Below are 18,637 nucleotides of genomic sequence, written 5' to 3'. Positions count from 1 at the left end.
TACTTTAAGAAGGCTGGGGGAAAAAAATAATGCATTTATACCTGCCTTGGAGCCCGTGAAGATAGGTTACCTGGTCAGAGTCAGGCCCGGTGGCTGAATCCATGCCCCACAGTCGGGCTCCATCCATCTTTGCCTCAGGCCAGGACTGACCCTTAGGACAGGGCCTGCAGTTGGGGGTGGGGCTCTTGGCCCCAGCATGTGAACGTGAAAGTGAAATCACCTCAGTTGTGTCCGACTCTCTGCGAACCCATGGACTGTAGCCTACCAGGCTCCTCCCTCCATGGGATTCTCCAGGCAAGAGTACTGGAGTGGGTTGCCATTTCCTTCTCCAGGGGATCTTCCCGACCCAGGGATGGAACCCGGGTCTCCCTCATTCCAGGCAGACGCTTTAACCTCTAAGCCACCAGGGAAGGCCCCTGCATAGGGGCAGGCAAAGAGATCCAAAAGCCAGATAAGACCTAGCAGCACTGACCTCCCAGGCCCAGCTCTGCTCATCAGCCCCTGAGGGAGAAAAACCATGTTTCTCCAGGCCCTTGTCACTCCCCGCTGGTATTAATTTACTCACTTCTCAGGTGTCTCTGCAGAAAGGTCAAGGGCTGGGTACAGAATCATGGATGAGCTCATGCCTCAATTCTCACCCTCCATTTTCACAGATGTCTCACTATCTTATCCAAATATACTTCAGACTTTAGAGCAAAGGATGCTCTTGCTGAAGTTTGTGAAAGACTGACTTAAAGAACTGAGGTTTTCAGAAGTCAGCCCCAACGTAAAGTGTGGGCAAAGACTGACCTCCTGGCATGGAAACCATCCACTGGGGCACTGCTCTGAAGTGATGTGTAGATACCAAGAAAGGAGTCTCCTCCTCGTATAGGAGCCTAGAACCTTCAATATCTGGATCCACAGATCAGAAGTTATCAGGTTCCAGGACACATGAGAATAACCAGAAAATGTGTTCATCATGCAGGGTCCAGGGCCCTGACCGAGAGAGTCTGAATCTATAGATGTGGCCCAAGACTTAGGAATCTACATATGTAGATCAAGATTGCCAGTGAGCCTAAAGGAGGTGGGTCCGCCTTTGTCCAACAGTTGGTGGACTGTCAGCAAGGTATCACCAGAGAACTTACTGGAAATCTGGAATTTCAGATTCCACCCCAGACCTACAGAATCAGTCTGCATTTCACAGGCCCTGCAGTGATGCCCATGCATGTTGCAGCGTGAGATGTGCTGACTCAGATGGGATCGTAAGCCCCCTCAGCTCCTCTCTGGAGCCTGAGTTCCCCTGACTGGGACCACACCCCCGACACCCCCACTTCCCTGGGACCTCTGTCCATCCAGGGATAAACACAGTTGTTGTTTGTCCTGCACCTAACCTCACAGTGACATATGCAGACATGCCACAACATGGGTGAACCTTGAGGACACTGTGTTACGTGAAATAAGTCATCACAAAAGGACAAACGCTGTGTGATTCCACTTATACAAGATACTTAGAATGCACGGCAGAGACATAAAGTAGAAGGACGGTTGCTGGGGCTGGGGAGGGGGCAGTGGGGAGATGCTGTTTAATGGATATAGAGCATCAGTTTTGCAAGATGAAAGGAGTTTTGGAGACTGGATACAAGACAATATAAATGTACTTAACACTACTGACCTGAAAAATCGTCACTATAATAAATTGTTATATGTGTTTTACCACAATTAAAAAAAAATGGAAGAAAAAAATCCAATTCTGCACAGCACTGACATCAAGACCATTGGAAACTAGAGGTTACAGCTGAGTCAACCACAGGTGGGATGATGTTCAGACTGGACACAAGTATGCTGGTGTGTCTACCAAAACCACGATTCAGAGGCTGAGCGGGGCTAGGCAGGAGGCTGTCCTAGGTGAGGCCTTTTTATCAGTCATCACTGACAATCCTCACACTGGAGCAACACTAAAACACTTCCTGAACACACAGCAACAAAATAAACCCTGAATGACTGAGGCTGCCATCATATGAGGGTGCTGGAGGTGGAGGGATGGGGTAGGGGGCAACAGATTAACACAGGGGCTGGGGGTGCAGGGAAGGGAGAGTGCAAGGGGACAGGGATCCATGGGTGTCTGCTTGGCTGCAGGGCCTTCATCATCATCATGGTCCTGGGGGACTTGGGGGAGGGTCCCCTCTCTGTCCTGCTGACCCTCACCCTCAGCACAGGGGCTGATCTCTCTTGCAATTAGAGCTACTTAGAGCATCTTCACTCAGACCCAGAAGCAACAACAGTGAACAGGAGTGAGATGGGCCATGCATTAGAGCATCTTCCCATGACTCACTCATCACGAAAACTCTGCCCTGGTGGCATTCTTACCTCCACGTATTTTACCAATAAAGCAACTGAGACTCAGAGCAGTAAAGCTGTCTATACAAGGAAGATCGAGAGGGTAGATGCACATCCAGACCCCCAGCTCTAAGTTTCAAACTCTGTGTTTGGCACCTCAAGGTTTCATCTGTCCCTAGAATGAGTGAGACCTCAAGGCCCCAGCTAGGGAGTCCCATGTATCATCAGCAGCCTTAGCTCCCCTTGTCTGATGAACATGGATCAGGATACCACCCTCATGAAGGGACTGTTGCTAGAAAAGATCAATTCATTAATGAATATGAGGCCTCTGCAAAGCCTCAGTGTGATATAAATACTCTTGTTGTCAGCTTTGCCTCTGTTGCAGAATGAAAAGTACCACAGTCCCCCCATTGTCCTTGGATAATAGCTTCGATTTGTTGCAGGGCAGGAGGAAGAAGACTGGGGATAAACAATGCTGAGCTGTTTGCACAGCACAGTGTGGGCAAGGGAGAAGGGGGCTGGGGTTTCGGTCATCCAGAGAGCTCTGTGTCTGTACCCGTGGACTTCCCACACCATCCTGGCTGGACGCACACACACACAGTCCAACTCTTTCCCTAGAAAGGACACATCATAGTGGCCTCTTGTGAAGAGAGCAAAGATAACTCACATCACAAGGGTAGTGAACCTTTGATTTCCTCCTGGAGGTGTATTTGCAGTGTAGACCACACCCATGGTAACCAGAAGATCAGCTGGCAAACAGGGCTCAGACTGGATGTATTCCAGTTTCCTACTATCGCACAGCTGTCTTAGCTTGGGCTGCTGCAACAAGATACCAGAGGCTAGATCGCTTAAACAATAGACATTTCCCTTCACTTAGCTCTCATAGTTCTGGAAGTCTGAGATCAGGGTGGGTTCTGGTGAGGACTGTCTTGGCTTTCAGGAGGCTGCCTGCTCACCACACACTCACATGGTGCTTTCCTTGGTACACGCATGTAAAGGGGTAGGGTGGGTAGAATGCGTGTGCTCCTGTGTTTGTTTATCTTCTTATAAGGGCCTGATCCTATCATGGTGGCCCAACCCTCACGACCTATTTCCCTGCTAAAGGACCCACCTCCAAATACCATCACACTTGGGGCTGGGCTTTGACATACGAATTGGGGTGGGGGGGTGAAAACAGTCATCACAGTAGCAAACATTCCAAAACACGGTGGCATAACACAACAAGCATCTTCTATGCTCACGGATTCCGAGTATCAGAAATTTGAGCAGGACTCAGCAGAGATGGCATGCCCTGCTCTACAATGTATGGGACATCACCAGGAATGCTCAAACAGCCAGGGGTCATGTGGATGGCCCAGGGCTGGAATGCATTTCCAACAAGAAGCTGGAACATTTCAATCACGTCTTGTCCCTGGGTTGGGCTGGCTGAAGGTCAGCTTGGCTGGGACTGTCACCTGCAACACTAATATGGGGCCTTTCCATGTGACCTAGGCCTCTCAGTGCTGAGAGAGTGAGTTCTGAGAAACAGCATCTCTGGAAGAAACAAGGGTCCCAAGAGACCACCCTGGGAAGACACGAGGTTCCCGCTTTTCTCAAGGGGAAGGAGCAGTCACAGGCCTGCCCCGATTCCAGGGAAAAGAGCAGAGAATCTAGTTCTCAATGACAGGAATGGCAAAGAATCAGGGGCCATGTTTAAAAACCACCATATGACTTTGTATAGGACAGAGTCAGAGTTCGGTACAGGACTTTAGAATGGGATTGTGTATCCTAGTCCCAGACGCCACCCCTGGACCCAATCGGGGAGGTGAATCAGAAGATTCTAATATCCTGGACGCAACTTTTTACTCCTCATAGGCACATGAGAAAGGAATTCTCCAAATGTTGAGGTCCTTGGTGGACCTAGATCCATTATCATCGAGGAAACTGAGAACAAGAGAGGTCACTTGTGATACCCAATGTCTCACGGCCACTAAGCGAAGCAGCCAGGATTCGCCAACTCCACGGACTCCAATCCAGGGCTCACTCTGCTCCTTGACTGCTGTCTCAGAGAGTGGGAGCTGCCAGCTCCTTTCAGTCAAGGTGAGAAATCCATCTTTAGAGCTGGAACCCTCTGCACAGCAGAACCTTCCAGTTGCCCTCCCTCTAGGGGGTGGGGAAAGGAGCAGGGTGGTCAGGGGATGTTTACATACGGGGGGCCTATGGGCTGGCAGGCACAGGTAAATAGGTCAGCCCAGCCCCCCCAGGGCGGGTCTGTGATGGGCAATTGAATAAACACATTCGGGGCAAAATGTGTGTGCAGCCGAGTGTGTGCACATTTTTAAATATACATTTCACATCCATATGCAGATCCCACTGACATGTGACAAATGTGCAGTGGCCTCCAGGAACCGTTCTCCAAAGAGGCACTTATTTCATTTGACTCCAGGCATCCAAGCCTCAACAGATGCCAGGATGCCATAGACGCCTAGGCGGTGGGACGCCGACTTCAATTACAGTGGGAAGACCTGAGCTAGACAGTGGGAAGAACTTTCTTTCTTTTAAACAACAGCTTTCTTCCCCAGGTTCTTTGGCAAGGTGGCACCGTGGGCTTAATGCAGACCCAAACAAATGGGAGTGCTGCCCTGAGGTGTGAGGAAGGAATCCAGGTGATCAAAACTGGATTTCAGTCCATACCCTGGATTTTGTGGGGCTTCCCTGGTGGCTCAGACAGTAAAGAATCTGCCTGCAACGAAAGAGACCAGGGTTTGATCCCTGGGTTGGGAAGATCCCCTGGACAAGGGAATGGCTTCCCACTCCAGTATTCTTGCCTGGAGAACTCCATGGACAGGGGAGCCTGGCAGGCTACAGTCCATGGAGTTGCAAAGAGTCAGACACCACTGAGTGACTAACAATTTCACTTTTTATGGAACACACTCCACATGGAGCGTAGCCCTTGGGGTGTACTTTTGATTTAAATGAAGGCTCACTGTCTCTCTTTTGACCAGATATTTTAACGGGAGGAATAGGAAGGCTTGAACTTAAAAATCTGAAAACTGACACCCTGTTAAGCTTTTTTTTTTATGGGGCGGTGGTTGGGGGTGGAATAAAACTTCTATTATGATATAATTAACATACTCTACAATTTATCCAGTGTTCAACCCAGTAAATTTTAGCATATTTGTAGAGCTGTGCTACCATCATCATAGCTGGTTTTAGAGCATTTTAATCACTCCCCAAAAGAAACCCCAAACACTTTATCAATCATCTTCCCAACTGTCCCTTAACCCCTCAGCCCTTGGCAACTACGAATCTACTTTCTGTTTCTGCAGACCTGCCTATTCTGGACATTTCCTATAAATGGAATCATAGCCTACGTGGTCTTCTGTGACTCACTCTTTTCACTCTGTGTGTTTTCACGATTCATCCGTGTTGTAGCATATATCAGAATCTCATTCCTTTTTATTGTCAAGTAATAGTCCCTTGTATAGACATACCACATTTTATGTATCCATTCATCAGTTAATAGACAAATGGGATCTTTCTACTTTGGGACTATTGTGAATAGCGCTGCTGTGAGCATCCAAGTACAATTTTTTTCGGTGGATGAACCTTCTCATTTCTCTTGGGTATATAGTTAAGTGCGGGATCACTAGAACAGATCATAACTCTATACGTTTTGAAGAACTCCCAAACTTTTCCAAACTAGTTGCTCCATTTTAAATTTGTACCAGCAATGTATGAGGGTTTCAATTTCTCCACATCCTCACCAACACATTATTGTCTTTTTGCTCAGAGTCATCTTAGTAGGCAAGCAGGCACTTTTCTCATATTATCTCATTTAATCTTCACAATATTACTCCTGGAGCAGGAACCACCATCCCATTATATAGGTCAGATGACTGAGGCTCAAAAAGGTCAAGTCACTTACCTATCAGAGGTCACACCACTGGGAAAAGAGAGTGAAGACTGATGTCAGGTCTGCCAGCTGCTCCTCCCCGTGCCCTGGAGCCCCGCCTGCCCTCTGAGGCCGTTCTGCCCCCACAGCCACCTCTGCAGGATCTATCTGTTCTTCCTGTGACTCATTGCTGAGATATTCAGGAATGAAAGCAAATCAACTCTCTCTCCAAACCATCCTTCCTCACTTGAGAGCATCCCCTTCTGACTGGTGATGGTGTGTGCGAGGCCAGGTGGCCAGGAAAGAAACCAATGCATTTCTCTGTCCCCATCCCTCCCTGTTATTGGTCCATCCCCATGTGAATAGATTTCAAGATCCAGCTCCAACTGGGCTATTCGTCCACTTACCGGAGCACATGAGACTCTGTTCAGCCCCTTGGTGACTTCAGGGACACCCCCACATCAGACTCGTGGGGAAAATTTCTTTACTTCAAAAAACTGTGATGTGCATGACCCTAAACAAGCTGACGCCTCCTAACACTCAGTGAAAGGGGGCCTTGATGGTGGGATGCGCCCCACAGCCTCACAGACACCAGCGACCTGCCCACCGCCCACCCATCTCTCCCTGCGCCTCCCCCTCCCCACCACGCCAGAAGATACATGTCGCCGGGAGCCATCAGGTGTGTTGTATTTATATGATACCCATCGCTCCTTATTCTCCCTCCATTGTTCTCTGATGTATGACAAAACTCCCAATTTGTCAAATGCTTACCAGCAGTCAGGATAATCTATTCTCCACACATTCACGGAGCTTTTCATTTTGCACAACTGTCACCAGGAACAGTTTATGAATTTTCCATCATGAGGGAACTGAGAGGATGGGAGGAAAAAAATCCCACCCCACCACAACCTGCTTCTCCCATGAGGCACGGCCTGGATTCATAGAGGGGAAGCCACGCAGCTTCTGAGGCCCCCATCCTATCACATACAATAACAGTCTGCACTTGACCCCTTCTCTGGGCAGCCACCTCCCGCTGGTGTTCTGCTGGTATCAAATCTTGGCCTGTCACATAAGTGAAAATCAGGCAGTGCTCTCCTACTAACAGGCCTCGTATTTAAAGAATTCAGCTTGATGGACTTGGAATTTGGAAGTGTTCCCTCCACCGCCCCACTATATTTCTGGATGAACTACAACAGATTCAACTTCAATTACAGAAACCTCAAACTTTATACACACACACATATACATATATATTTATACACATGAAAATGTATATTGACTCATTTGTCTTTGCAAAAATCTAGAATCAATCGAAGTTTCCGAGGAGAAGAAAAGATTAAATTATAGGAATGGGCCTTGGAACACCACTGAAATAATCTTTCATGGTGTGAGAATGTAGCAAGGATATAATGTTAACTGAAAAGCAAGTTTCAAAACTGTATTACAACAATGGAATATTACTCAGCCATAAAAAAGAATGGAATTGTGCCATTTGGAGAGACGTGGATGGGCCTAGAGACTGTCACATGGAATGAAGTCAGTCAAGAAAGAGAAAAAACAAGTATTATATACTAAAGCATATATTTGCAATCTAGAAAAATGTTGTCATAAACTTATTTGAAAAGCAGAAATAAAGACTGCTGCTGCTGCTGCTGCTGCTAAGTCGCTTCAGTCGTGTCCGACTCTGTGCGACCCCATAGACGGCAGCCCACCAGGCTCCGCCGTCCTTGGGATTCTCCAGGCAAGACCACTGGAGTGGGTTGCCATTTCCTTCTCCAATGCATCAAAGTGAAAAGTGAAAGTGAAGTCACTTAGTCGTGTCCGACTCTTCGCGACCCCATGGACTGCAGCCCACCAGGCTCCTCCGTCCATGGGATTTTCCAAACAAAAGTACTGGAGTGGGTTGACACTGATACACAAAACACACATATGGATACCAAGAGGAGGGGGGAAGGGGAGGGGGGAAGGGGAGGGGGGACGGATTGGGATTGACATATATACACTAAGGGCAGCGGCTGGGAGGAGCAACCCCACGCCTGAGGCCAGGGGTGGTGGCCGGGAGGACCAACCCCATGTCCAAGGAGCCGTGGCTGCGCGGACGCAGGAGGGCCTAGAGGAGCTATCCCACATTGAAGGTCAGGAAGGGTGGTGGTGAGGAGATACCCATCGTCCAAGGTAAGGAGCAATGGCTGCGCTTTGCTGGAGCAGCCGTGAAGAGATACCCCACGCCCAAGGTAAGAGAAACCCAAGTAAGACGGTAGGTGTTGCAAGAGGGCATCAGAGGGCAAACACACTGAAACCATACTTACAGAAAACTAGTCGATCTAATCACACTAGGACCACAGCCTTGTCTAACTCAATGAAAGTAAGCCATGCCCGTGGGGCAACCCAAGATGGGCGGGTCATGGTGGAGAGATCTGACAGAATGTGGTCCACTGGAGAAGGGAATGGCAAACCACTTCAGTATTCTTGCCTTGAGAACCCCATGAATGGTATGAAAAGGCAAAATGATAGGATACTGAAAGAGAAACTCCCCAGGTCAGTAGGTGCCCAATATGCTACTAGAGATCAGTAGAGAAATAACTCCAGAAAGAATGAAGGGATGGAGCCAAAGCAAAAACAATACCCAGCTGTGGATGTGACTGGTGATAGAAGCAAGGTCCGATGCTGTAAAGAGCAATATTGCATAGGAACCTGGAATGTCAGGTCCATGAATCAAGGCAAATTGGAAGTGGTCAAACAAGAGATGGCAAGAGTGAATGTTGACATTCTAGGAATCAACGAACTGAAATGGACTGGAATGGGTGAATTTAACTTAGATGACCATTATATCTACTACTGCGGGCAGGAATCCCTCAGAAGAAATGGAATAGCCATCATGGTCAACAAAAGAGTCTGAAATGCAATACTTGGATGCAATCTCAAAAATGACAGAATGATCTCTGTTTGTTTCCAAGGCAAACCATTCGATATCACAGTAATCCAAGTCTATGCCCCAACCAGTAATGGTAAAGAAGCAGAAGTTAACGGTTCTATGAAGACCTACAAGACCTTTTAGAACTAACACCCAAAAAAGATGTCCTTTTCATTATAGGGGACTGGAATGCAAAAGTAGGAAGTCAAGAAACACCTGGAGTAACAGGCAAATTTGGCCTTGGAATACGGAATGAAGCAGGGCAAAGACTAATAGAGTTTTGCCAAGAAAATGCACTGGTCATAGCAAACACCCTCTTCCAACAACACAAGAGAAGACTCTACACATGGACATCACCAGATGGTCAACACCGAAATCAGATTGATTATATTCTTTGCAGCCAAAGACAGAGAAGCTCTATACAGTCAGCAAAAACAAGACCAGGAGCTGACTGCAGCTCAGACCATGAACTCCTTATTGCCAAATTCAGACTTAAATTGAAGAAACTAGGGAAAACCACTAGACCATTCAGGTATGACCTAAATCAAATCCCTTATGATTATACAGTGGAAGTGAGAAATAGATTTAAGGGCCTAGATCTGATAGTTAGAGGGCCTGATGAACTATGGAATGAGGTTCATGACATTGTACAGGACACAGGGATCAAGACCATCCCCATGGAAAAGAAATGCAAAAAAGCAAAATGGCTGTCTGAGGAGGCCTTACAAATAGCTGTGAAAAGAAGAGAAGCGAAAAGCAAAGGAGAAAAGGAAAGATATAAGCATCTGAATGCAGAGTTCCAAAGAATAGCAAGAAGAGATAAGAAGCCTTCTTCAGCGATCAATGCAAAGAAATAGAGGAAAACAACAGAATGGGAAAGACTAGGGACCTCTTCAAGAAAATCAGAGATACCAAAGGAACATTTCATGCAAAGATGGGCTCGATAAAGGACAGAAATGGTATGGACCTAACAGAAGCAGAAGATATTAAGAAGAGATGGCAAGAATACACAGAAGAACTGTACAAAAAAGAGCTTCACGACCCAGATAATCACGATGGTGTGATCACTGACCTAGAGCCAGACATCCTGGAATGTGAAGTCAAGTGGGCCTTAGAAAGCATCACTACGAACAAAGCTAGTGGAGGTGATGGAATTCCAGTTGAGCTATTCCAAATCCTGAAAGATGATGCTGTGAAAGTGCTGCACTCAATATGCCAGCACATTTGGAAAACTCAGCAGTGGCCACAGGACTGGAAAAGGTCAGTTTTCATTCCAATCCCAAAGAAAGGCAATGCCAAAGAATCCTCAAACTACTGCACAATTGCCCTCATCTCACACGCTAGTAAAGTAATGCTCAAAATTCTCCAAGCCAGGCTTCAGCAATATGTGAACCGTGAACTTCCTGATGTTCAAGCTGGTTTTAGAAAAGGCAGAGGAACCAGAGATCAAATTGCCAACATCTGCTGGATCATGGAAAAAGCAAGAGAGTTCCAGAAAAGCATCTATTTCTGCTTTATTGACTATGCCAAAGCCTTTGACTGTGTGGATCACAAGAAACTGTGGAAAATTCTGAAAGAGATGGGAATACCAGACCACCTGATCTGCCTCTTGAGAAATTTGTATGCAAGTCAGGAAGCAACAGTTAGAACTGGACATGGAATAACAGACTGGTTCCAAATAGGAAAAGGAGTTCGTCAAGGCTGTATATTGTCACCCTGCTTATGTAACTTATATGCAGAGTACATCATGAGAAACGCTGGACTTGAAGAAACACAAGCTGGGATCAAGATTGCCGGGAGAAATATCAATAACCTCAGATATGCAGATGACACCACCCTTATGGCAGAAAGTGAAGAGGAACTCAAAAGTCTCTTGATGAAAGTGAAAATGGAGAGTGAAAAAGTTGGCTTAAAGCTCAACATTCAGAAAACGAAGATCATGGCATCCGGTGATCCCATCACTTCATGGGAAATTGATGGGGAAACAGTGTCAGACTTTATTTTTCTGGGCTCCAAAATCACTTCAGATGGGGACTGCAGCCATGAAATTAAAAGACGCTTACTCCTTGGAAGGAAAGTTATGACCAACCTAGATAGCGTATTCAAAAGCAGAGACATTACTTTGCCAACAAAGGTCCGTCTACTCAAGGCTATGGTTTTTCCTGTAGTCATGGATGGATGTGAGAGTTGGACTGTGAAGAAGGCTGAGCGCCGAAGAATTGATGCCTTTGAACTGTGGTGTTGGAGAAGACTCTTGAGAGTCCCTTGGACTGCAAGGAGATCCAACCAATCCATTCTGCAGGAGATCAGCCCTGGGATTTCTTTGGAAGGAATGATGCTAAAGCTGAAACTCCAGTACTTTGGCCACCTCATGTGAAGAGTTGACTCATTGGAAAAGACTCTGATGCTGGGAGGGATTGGGGGCAGGAGGAGAAGGGGATGACAGAGGAAGAGATGGCTGGATGGCATCACTGATTCAATGGACTTGAGTCTGGGTGAACTCCGGGAGTGGGTGATGGACAGGGAGGCCTGGCGTGCTGCGATTCATGGGGTCGAAAAGAGTCGGACACGACTCAGCGACTGATCTGATCTGATCTGATAAAAAAGATAACTAATGAGAACCTGCTGTATCGCACAGGGAACTCTACTCAGTGCTCTGTGGTGACCTAAATGGGAAGGAAATGCAAAAGTGAAGGGATATATGTATATGCATACATAGCTGACTCACTCTGCTGTATAGCAGGAAATAATACAACATTGTAAAGGCACTATACTTCAATTTTAAAAAAACTATTATAATATGCTTCTAAGTTCATAAAAATATGCCTGTGCCTATATGAATGGTGGGGTGGAGACCAAATCAAAAGGCATTCAAAAGGTTAAAACTCAAGAGATCAATTATCTGCTTTTTATATTTACTTTCATGTATTTTCCAAATTTTTTTCAATGAAAAAAACTGTTATTTTTTCAAGGAAGATTTTAAAAAAGAGGAACTTGGTTTGGCTCCATGTGGTCTATTCATGTACTCTTCCTAAAACTTTAAACTCTGCAGAAAGCGGCCAGTTGTACAATAAACAAAATTTACAGCCCAGTGGCTTTCTGACAGCAAGCACTTCTTTATCCACACTGAGTGACACTGAACAGCAGCTGTCCTTATGATTTTAATCACAGCAGCTTTTCAAACCACAACCCACTCTCCCCTTTATTTTATTCCATTCAAAACTGTCTCTCGAAGCTAATGAGCAAATTCTCTGAGAACTGGAACCTAGGAAATGCTGAATCACACACGGGGCCAAGAGCCTATTAAATCCACACGAAGCCACACAGCCCTTTGAAGACTCACACAGCTCAGATAACTTGAAAGTCCCTCTGAGAATATATTCGATCTGTGGTTACAGTATGTAAATGGAAGTCAGTGCCTAACAAGAGATGATTATTTGCAAATACCTTGGCTATGATCTAAGCTGAGTTCTAATTTGAGGAGTAACATAGTGATCACTTTAGCAAGAACCTGGAGGCTAAGATTAACCTTTACAGGAAACTGCTGAGGAGGGTTGAGATTTTCTCAGAAACTAAGGTCCTAGGAACTATTCGCAGTTACAACTGTAGGACCTGAAAGAACATTTCAACTCCAAACTTCTTCATTATTTTTTCTTTATACGTTTTCTCTCCTATTGATATTTTATTTTTTTGCCTTCTTTCCTGATTCATCTTGGATTCCTTGAGCTATTTCTTTAATAACACTTTCATAATGTGCGCTTAAAATGTTTGTCTGAAGTCCTTTACAAGCAACTTGAAGATGCAAAAGAAAAAAAAAAGGGAAAAGAAAAATAAACACCCCTGGCTCCCTTTTGTAGTTGTGTGTCAGGACGGCAGCACAAAGTACTGCCGACGGGTGTCTCCGAGGACAGAAAGGTACCGACTCACAGTCTGCAGGTCAGAAGCCCAGGACGACCAGGGTATCTGCAGAGCGGGTCTACGAGTGAGAGTCCATCCTACGACCCTCCCCTCACTGCTGCTGGTGTGCTGACAAGTGTTCCCTGGCCTGTAGAAGTATCACCGCAATCCCTGCCTTCTTAGCATTCTCTCCATGGGCATGTGTCTGTGTCTAAATTCCATGTTCTTATAAGGACACAAGTCACACCAGAAGAGATGGTGAGATAGCATGACCAACTCAATGGACATGAATTTGAGCAAATCCTGGAGATACTGTGAAGAACAGGGAAGCCTGGCATGCTGCAGACTATGGGGTTGCAAAGAGTCGGACACAACTCAGCAACCAAACAACAGTCACACTGGATTAGCACCCTATGACCTCATCTTAATTGCATCCACAAGGACCTTATTTCCAAAGAAGTCACATTCTGATATTCTGGGAGTTATGACTTCAACATATGAACCTGGGGGACACAATGCAACCCATGACACCTTATACCAATGTCACAAACCATGTTCCATCTTGGCTGCTGAGCTCTGCTCCAGAAGATAGTATAATCCCAGACTGACAGATGGTTTCCAAGGTTAGCTGAGCCATCCTTTCCCCAGTTCCCTGGGTACCTGGCCCCAATTTCCCATTGCTGCTTTCGCTAATTTTCTCCATGCTCCTGCATCCTTTTCTATTCCAATTTTAGGGGGTGATCTTATCTGTTATTCCATAGAAGCAAAAGAGGCCATCACAAAGGGATGGGCTGATCTCCCTGTTATGAAGCCTTTACTTGCATCCCTCCTTCTCCCAGTTCGCCCAGTCTCCTATTCCAGGGCATTCCTTCCCCTGGGTCTTCAGCCCTCCAGCCTTCTCAGGACTTCATGCTTGCCAGTTACCCCTCTTCCTTCTGTCTTCAACCTTCCTCTCCATTGGTCTCTTCCTATCAGCATTTAAACAAGCCTCACTTCTCCCCATAAAGAGAAAATCCTCTTATCTCCATTCTTCTCACAGGTTATTGTCCAAACACTCCAGCCCACCTCATGGGCACATTAACTGAAAGAGTGAAATGAGATTGATCACTACTTTTCTTGTCCTTAACTCATTCAACTTCTATCCTCATCTGTATTGGAATTCTTCCTGCCATGGATCCCATGTTGCTAAACTATGGGTTTCTTTTAGTTCTTTTCTTAAGCGACCACTCAGCAAGCGTAGAATTGACCAGTCTTCCCTTTAAATGGGCTTCCCTGGTGGCTCAGATAGTAAAGAATCTGCCTGCAATACAGGAGACCTGGGTTCGATCCCTGGGTCAGGAAGACCCCCTGGAGAAGGGAATGGCTACCCACTCCAGTATCCTTGCCTGGAGAATTCCATGGACAGAGGAGCCTGGCGGGCTAGAGTTCATGGGGTCGCAAATAGACACAACTGAGTGTCCTTTAAATACTTAATTCCTTGGCTTCTGAGTGATCTTAGAGATTTCTCAAGTCTCCTTCTTGGCTTGCCTTGCAGGCCCTTCATCCCCTGTCCGTATGTTCAATTTTCACATTGGTGTTGTGTACCAGATCTTTCTCCTCCCCTTCTGATCTCATCTGTTACCTTAAATTAAATCACTATCTATATCCTGGTGACTCTCAAGCCTGTATTTCCAAGTCTACATCTTGCTCCTGAATTAAAGATGTCTACACTCCTTCCTACTATTAATATTATATCTCCCCTTCAATGATCTATGCCAAGTGATAGCTATGAAGGAGGACAGCTAACAGGCAGTAGACAGAGTAATGGGTTGATATAGACTCAGGATGGGCAAAAATCCTCTTGGCAGGGTAAAGAGAAGCAGCAATGAAATGCAAGCTAAAGGACAGTCAGTTGGATTAACTTGATACTTCTTTAAAAAGTACTTTAAAATCAAAATGCTGTGCTCGCTTCGGCAGCACATATACTAAAATTGGAACGATACAGAGAAGATTAGCATGGCCCCTGCGCAAGGATGACACGCAAATTCGTGAAGCGTTCCATATTTTTAAAGATGATAACAATAACCCTGTGTACGAGACAGCAAAAGAGACACTGATGTATGGAACAGTCTTATGGACTCTGTGGAAGAGGGAGAGGGTGGGAAGATTTGGGAGAATGGCATTGAAACATGTAAAATATCATGTATGAAACGAGATGCCAGTCCAGGTTCAATGCACTATACTGGATGCTTGGGGCTAGTGCACTGGGACAACCCAGAGGGATGGTATGGGGACGGAGGACGGAGGAGGGTTCAGGATGGGGAGCACATGTATACCTGTGATGGATTCATTTTGATATTTGGCAAAACTAATACAATTATGTAAAGTTTAAAAATAAAATAAAATTAAAAAAAAAAGTTGAATAAAAAAAAAATCAAAATGCCTTTGATTGCTTGCTACTCCTTCTGTACGCCTATACCTTAAAGGACAGGGCACTCCTTGACATGCATTAAATCTAAATATGCTCCTACCCTAAAAAATTTATTTTCCGTCCACCAATGCTCTAACATATGGATATGTGTCATATGTCCACTGAAAACCATGGATATGTCATCCAATTTCAGAATGCCAGCTTTGGAGTAGGTATTGCTTTTTCCATAAAAATGTACAGTGTTAAGCAAAGCATCCATATTAAATTATGCTTCCTGCTGCTCACTCAGTTTGGTCCTAGACTCCAGTGCTGATAGAATTTCAATTGCTAGTAGCTGGGAGTTACAAAGAAGTCTGTGTAGAGCAACAGATGTCAAAATAAAAAACATGGTTAGGAGTAGAAAGTTCACGGCTTCAAGACTATGTTCGCCTAGAAAAAAAATTGCTTTTACATGAGACTGCCTCACATCATTATTAATCACACACACACACACACACACTCACACACACTCACACACCTCTTAGAGAACGTGTAGCCCAGCATCCTCCTTTTGCAAACCATGATACTCAGGCCCAGAGAGGAAAATGGGTAAACTTCCTCCAAGTCCCACTCTATGCAATGGGAGATGATGAAAGAATCTGGGGCTTATTCCATCAGCACATGAGAGGCTTGGAAACACAGCCTCATTCTGCAAGAGCTTTCAGTATGAACATTCTTGCTGAGGGCATCACCACCTACCCAGCCAAATCTCTGGCAACTCACCTCATCCATGTGCTTCTTCCTTCCATCCTACCCAATCCCATTCCCACATGGCAGCAGACCCTGTTCCTCTTGGCTTCTGAATGCTAGACCCATACTCCCCAACCACCCCTGGCTCTTCTCTCAGACCAACCTTGTCTACTCTGCTAGAATGTTCCTTTCTGTTTTCTTCCTCCTCCGGTTCTACGGCAACCAGACTCACCAAGCAGCATTCTGCTCACCCAGCTGGGTTCCCAGGAGCCCTGCAAAGTGGCCTGAACTCATACCCCTGTCCAATCCAGCTTGCCCCAGCCCTATCAAAGAATCTGAATGGGAAATGATGGTTGTCTGCAAACCCTTATCCCAGAAAAATCATAGTGAAGGAAAAGACAAGGCAAAACTACAGCACCACAGCTGAGATCAGATTAGGACTGGGCTATGATGCAGCCCTGACCTGGGCCAGGCACTGTGCTAGGTGTGGGCGTGCACAGTCTCCTTTACTCTCCCGGCTCTGAACAGAATCTGGCTCTGTGAAGTTTGCACAGGGCCAAAAGGAAACAAGGCATTATTTATAATAATTGGCTTCCCATTATCCATTCAGTTGGCGCTGCCTGGAATAACATGATGGGCCTTTATGCTATTCACAGCCTATAAAAAAGTAGTTCTGTTGTGATTCAACATATAGTAATCTCCATTTTAAGAGGACAATAGAAACACTCAGCCATTATTCATCCCAGAGCCTTAAACAGCAGAGAATTCCTTTATCAGGAACATAAGGTTAGAACGACATGAGTTATTAATATTGCAAGTAGCCCAATGCATTCATCGAGGTGCTCAAACTATGGGGAAAAGAAAAAAAAAAAAAGGTTTTTAAAAGCCAGATCTAGGAAAAGGCTAGAACCAAACAGCACTTTGAGGGAACTGTGGAGAAAGCACAAACTATTCAGAACTGCTTAAGCTGAAATGAGCATGGGGGCTAGAAATCTTCCTCCCCGACTCTCTTAGTCCTGAATGTTCTGAAAAAAAGCAGACAAAGGAGAAAAGCGATGAATGTTCCAAAGCTGAGACAGGAGACAATGTGACAGGAGATACAGATCATTGCTAATTAACGATCATTAGTGTACATGTATGATGTATTTGGTATTCAACTTTCATTCTTTCACCCCCATATTCCACAAAGGATTTGAGATAGCGTATAAAAGGAATAAGATACAACACCAGCAAAAAGTCAGTAGGAGTAAAGCACCAAGAAAACAGCCTAAAGACAGAGCTGCGAGCACCACAGCAAGAAGGATGCCCGTGTGCCAACCATAAGGTCCTCACAGGTACCACCATCACGTTTCAAATGTGACCTGAAGCTTCCTGGCAGCCAGAGCAAAAAGGAGACAGAGTTAGATACAAAATTCCCCTTAACAAGGACTATTAAAGCGTTTTTCTTTCAAAGCAGTGTAAGAAAAGATGAACATTGGCATGGTGGCCCTTCAGATAACTGCAAAGATGGAGGCCCATTAAGCTGTCGTTAGATGGAAGGGACGAGGATATAGGAGAAAGAATATGTGTTCTGGAGCTGAAAGTCCTTCTGAGAAGGTCTAGCTTAATTCCTTACACTCAGTGGCCCTGGAAAAGATCCTTAATTCCTCTGAGGCATATTCTTACTAGAGACTTTAAAATATCTAATTTTGCTAAGTCATGTGTCAGAGAGAGAAAGAGAGAATGAACAAAGGAATAATAAGAGAGGTGAATATGAAACAAAACAAAACAAAAAAACATCCACCACAGTTCCTGGAACTTGAAATGTGCTAGGTCCTTTCCCAGATTTTTTTTTTTTTTTTTTGCTTTCATTCTTCCTGTGAAATCTGGTGGTAAGAATATGGCAGCCTGTTTTCTCATTTGGGTGGCACTTATTTTAAGATTTTTTTGATATGGACCGTTTTTAAAGTCTTTATTGAATTTATTATAATATTGCTTCTGTTTTGTTTTGGCTTTTTGGCCTAGAGGCTTGTGGGATCTTAGCTCTCCAACCAGGGATTGAACTTGAACCCCCTGAATTGGAAAGTGAAGTCGTAACCACTGGACCACCAGGGAAGTCCCTGGGGGGCTGTTTCAATCTCTCTCTTCACTCTTACCCTCTGCCCCACCCATTCTCTCTCAATCCCTACAGAAGGCAGTCTCAGTCTCAGAATGCTAGAGTGAAAAGAAGTACACAAACCCAAGTGAATGAGCCCATCTACAACTGTCAGAGTATTAACAGAAGATGCAAATGGTGATGGACACCGGAGCAACCAGTACAATGCAGGAGAGAGAAAATCAACTTGGAAAAGAGTTATGAATTGATAGATGATCACTGAACGCTTACAGCAAAGAACCATCTTATACTAAAATATGTTGATTTACGGTAGATATTTGTACCTGGAACACATGTTATTTACTAGCTAATCCATTGTGATCTTGAGGAAAAGTTCTACTTTGCAGGCTCTCTAAGTACCAA

The 18,637-nt window shown here is 45.3% G+C and overlaps 1 protein-coding gene and 1 non-coding gene across 11 annotated transcripts in view; one reads left to right on the top strand and one right to left on the bottom strand.

Moving 5' to 3' along the window:
- The window catches only part of PTPRT (protein tyrosine phosphatase, receptor type T), a 1,160,479-nt gene that overhangs the window by 556,822 nt on the left and 585,020 nt on the right, over positions 1-18,637 (bottom strand). The gene's annotated exons all lie outside the window — the stretch shown is intronic.
- LOC113903763 lies at positions 14,942-15,048 on the top strand. Its single transcript, XR_003514300.1, has one exon. It is a non-coding gene; the product is annotated as a U6 spliceosomal RNA (small nuclear RNA).

Source organism: Bos indicus x Bos taurus, chromosome 13, assembly GCF_003369695.1.
Source record: "Bos indicus x Bos taurus breed Angus x Brahman F1 hybrid chromosome 13, Bos_hybrid_MaternalHap_v2.0, whole genome shotgun sequence".
Lineage (NCBI taxonomy): Eukaryota > Metazoa > Chordata > Mammalia > Artiodactyla > Bovidae > Bos > Bos indicus x Bos taurus.
The sequence above is the reverse complement of the archived record's forward strand: the minus strand, read 5'-3'. Positions and strand labels throughout refer to the sequence as shown.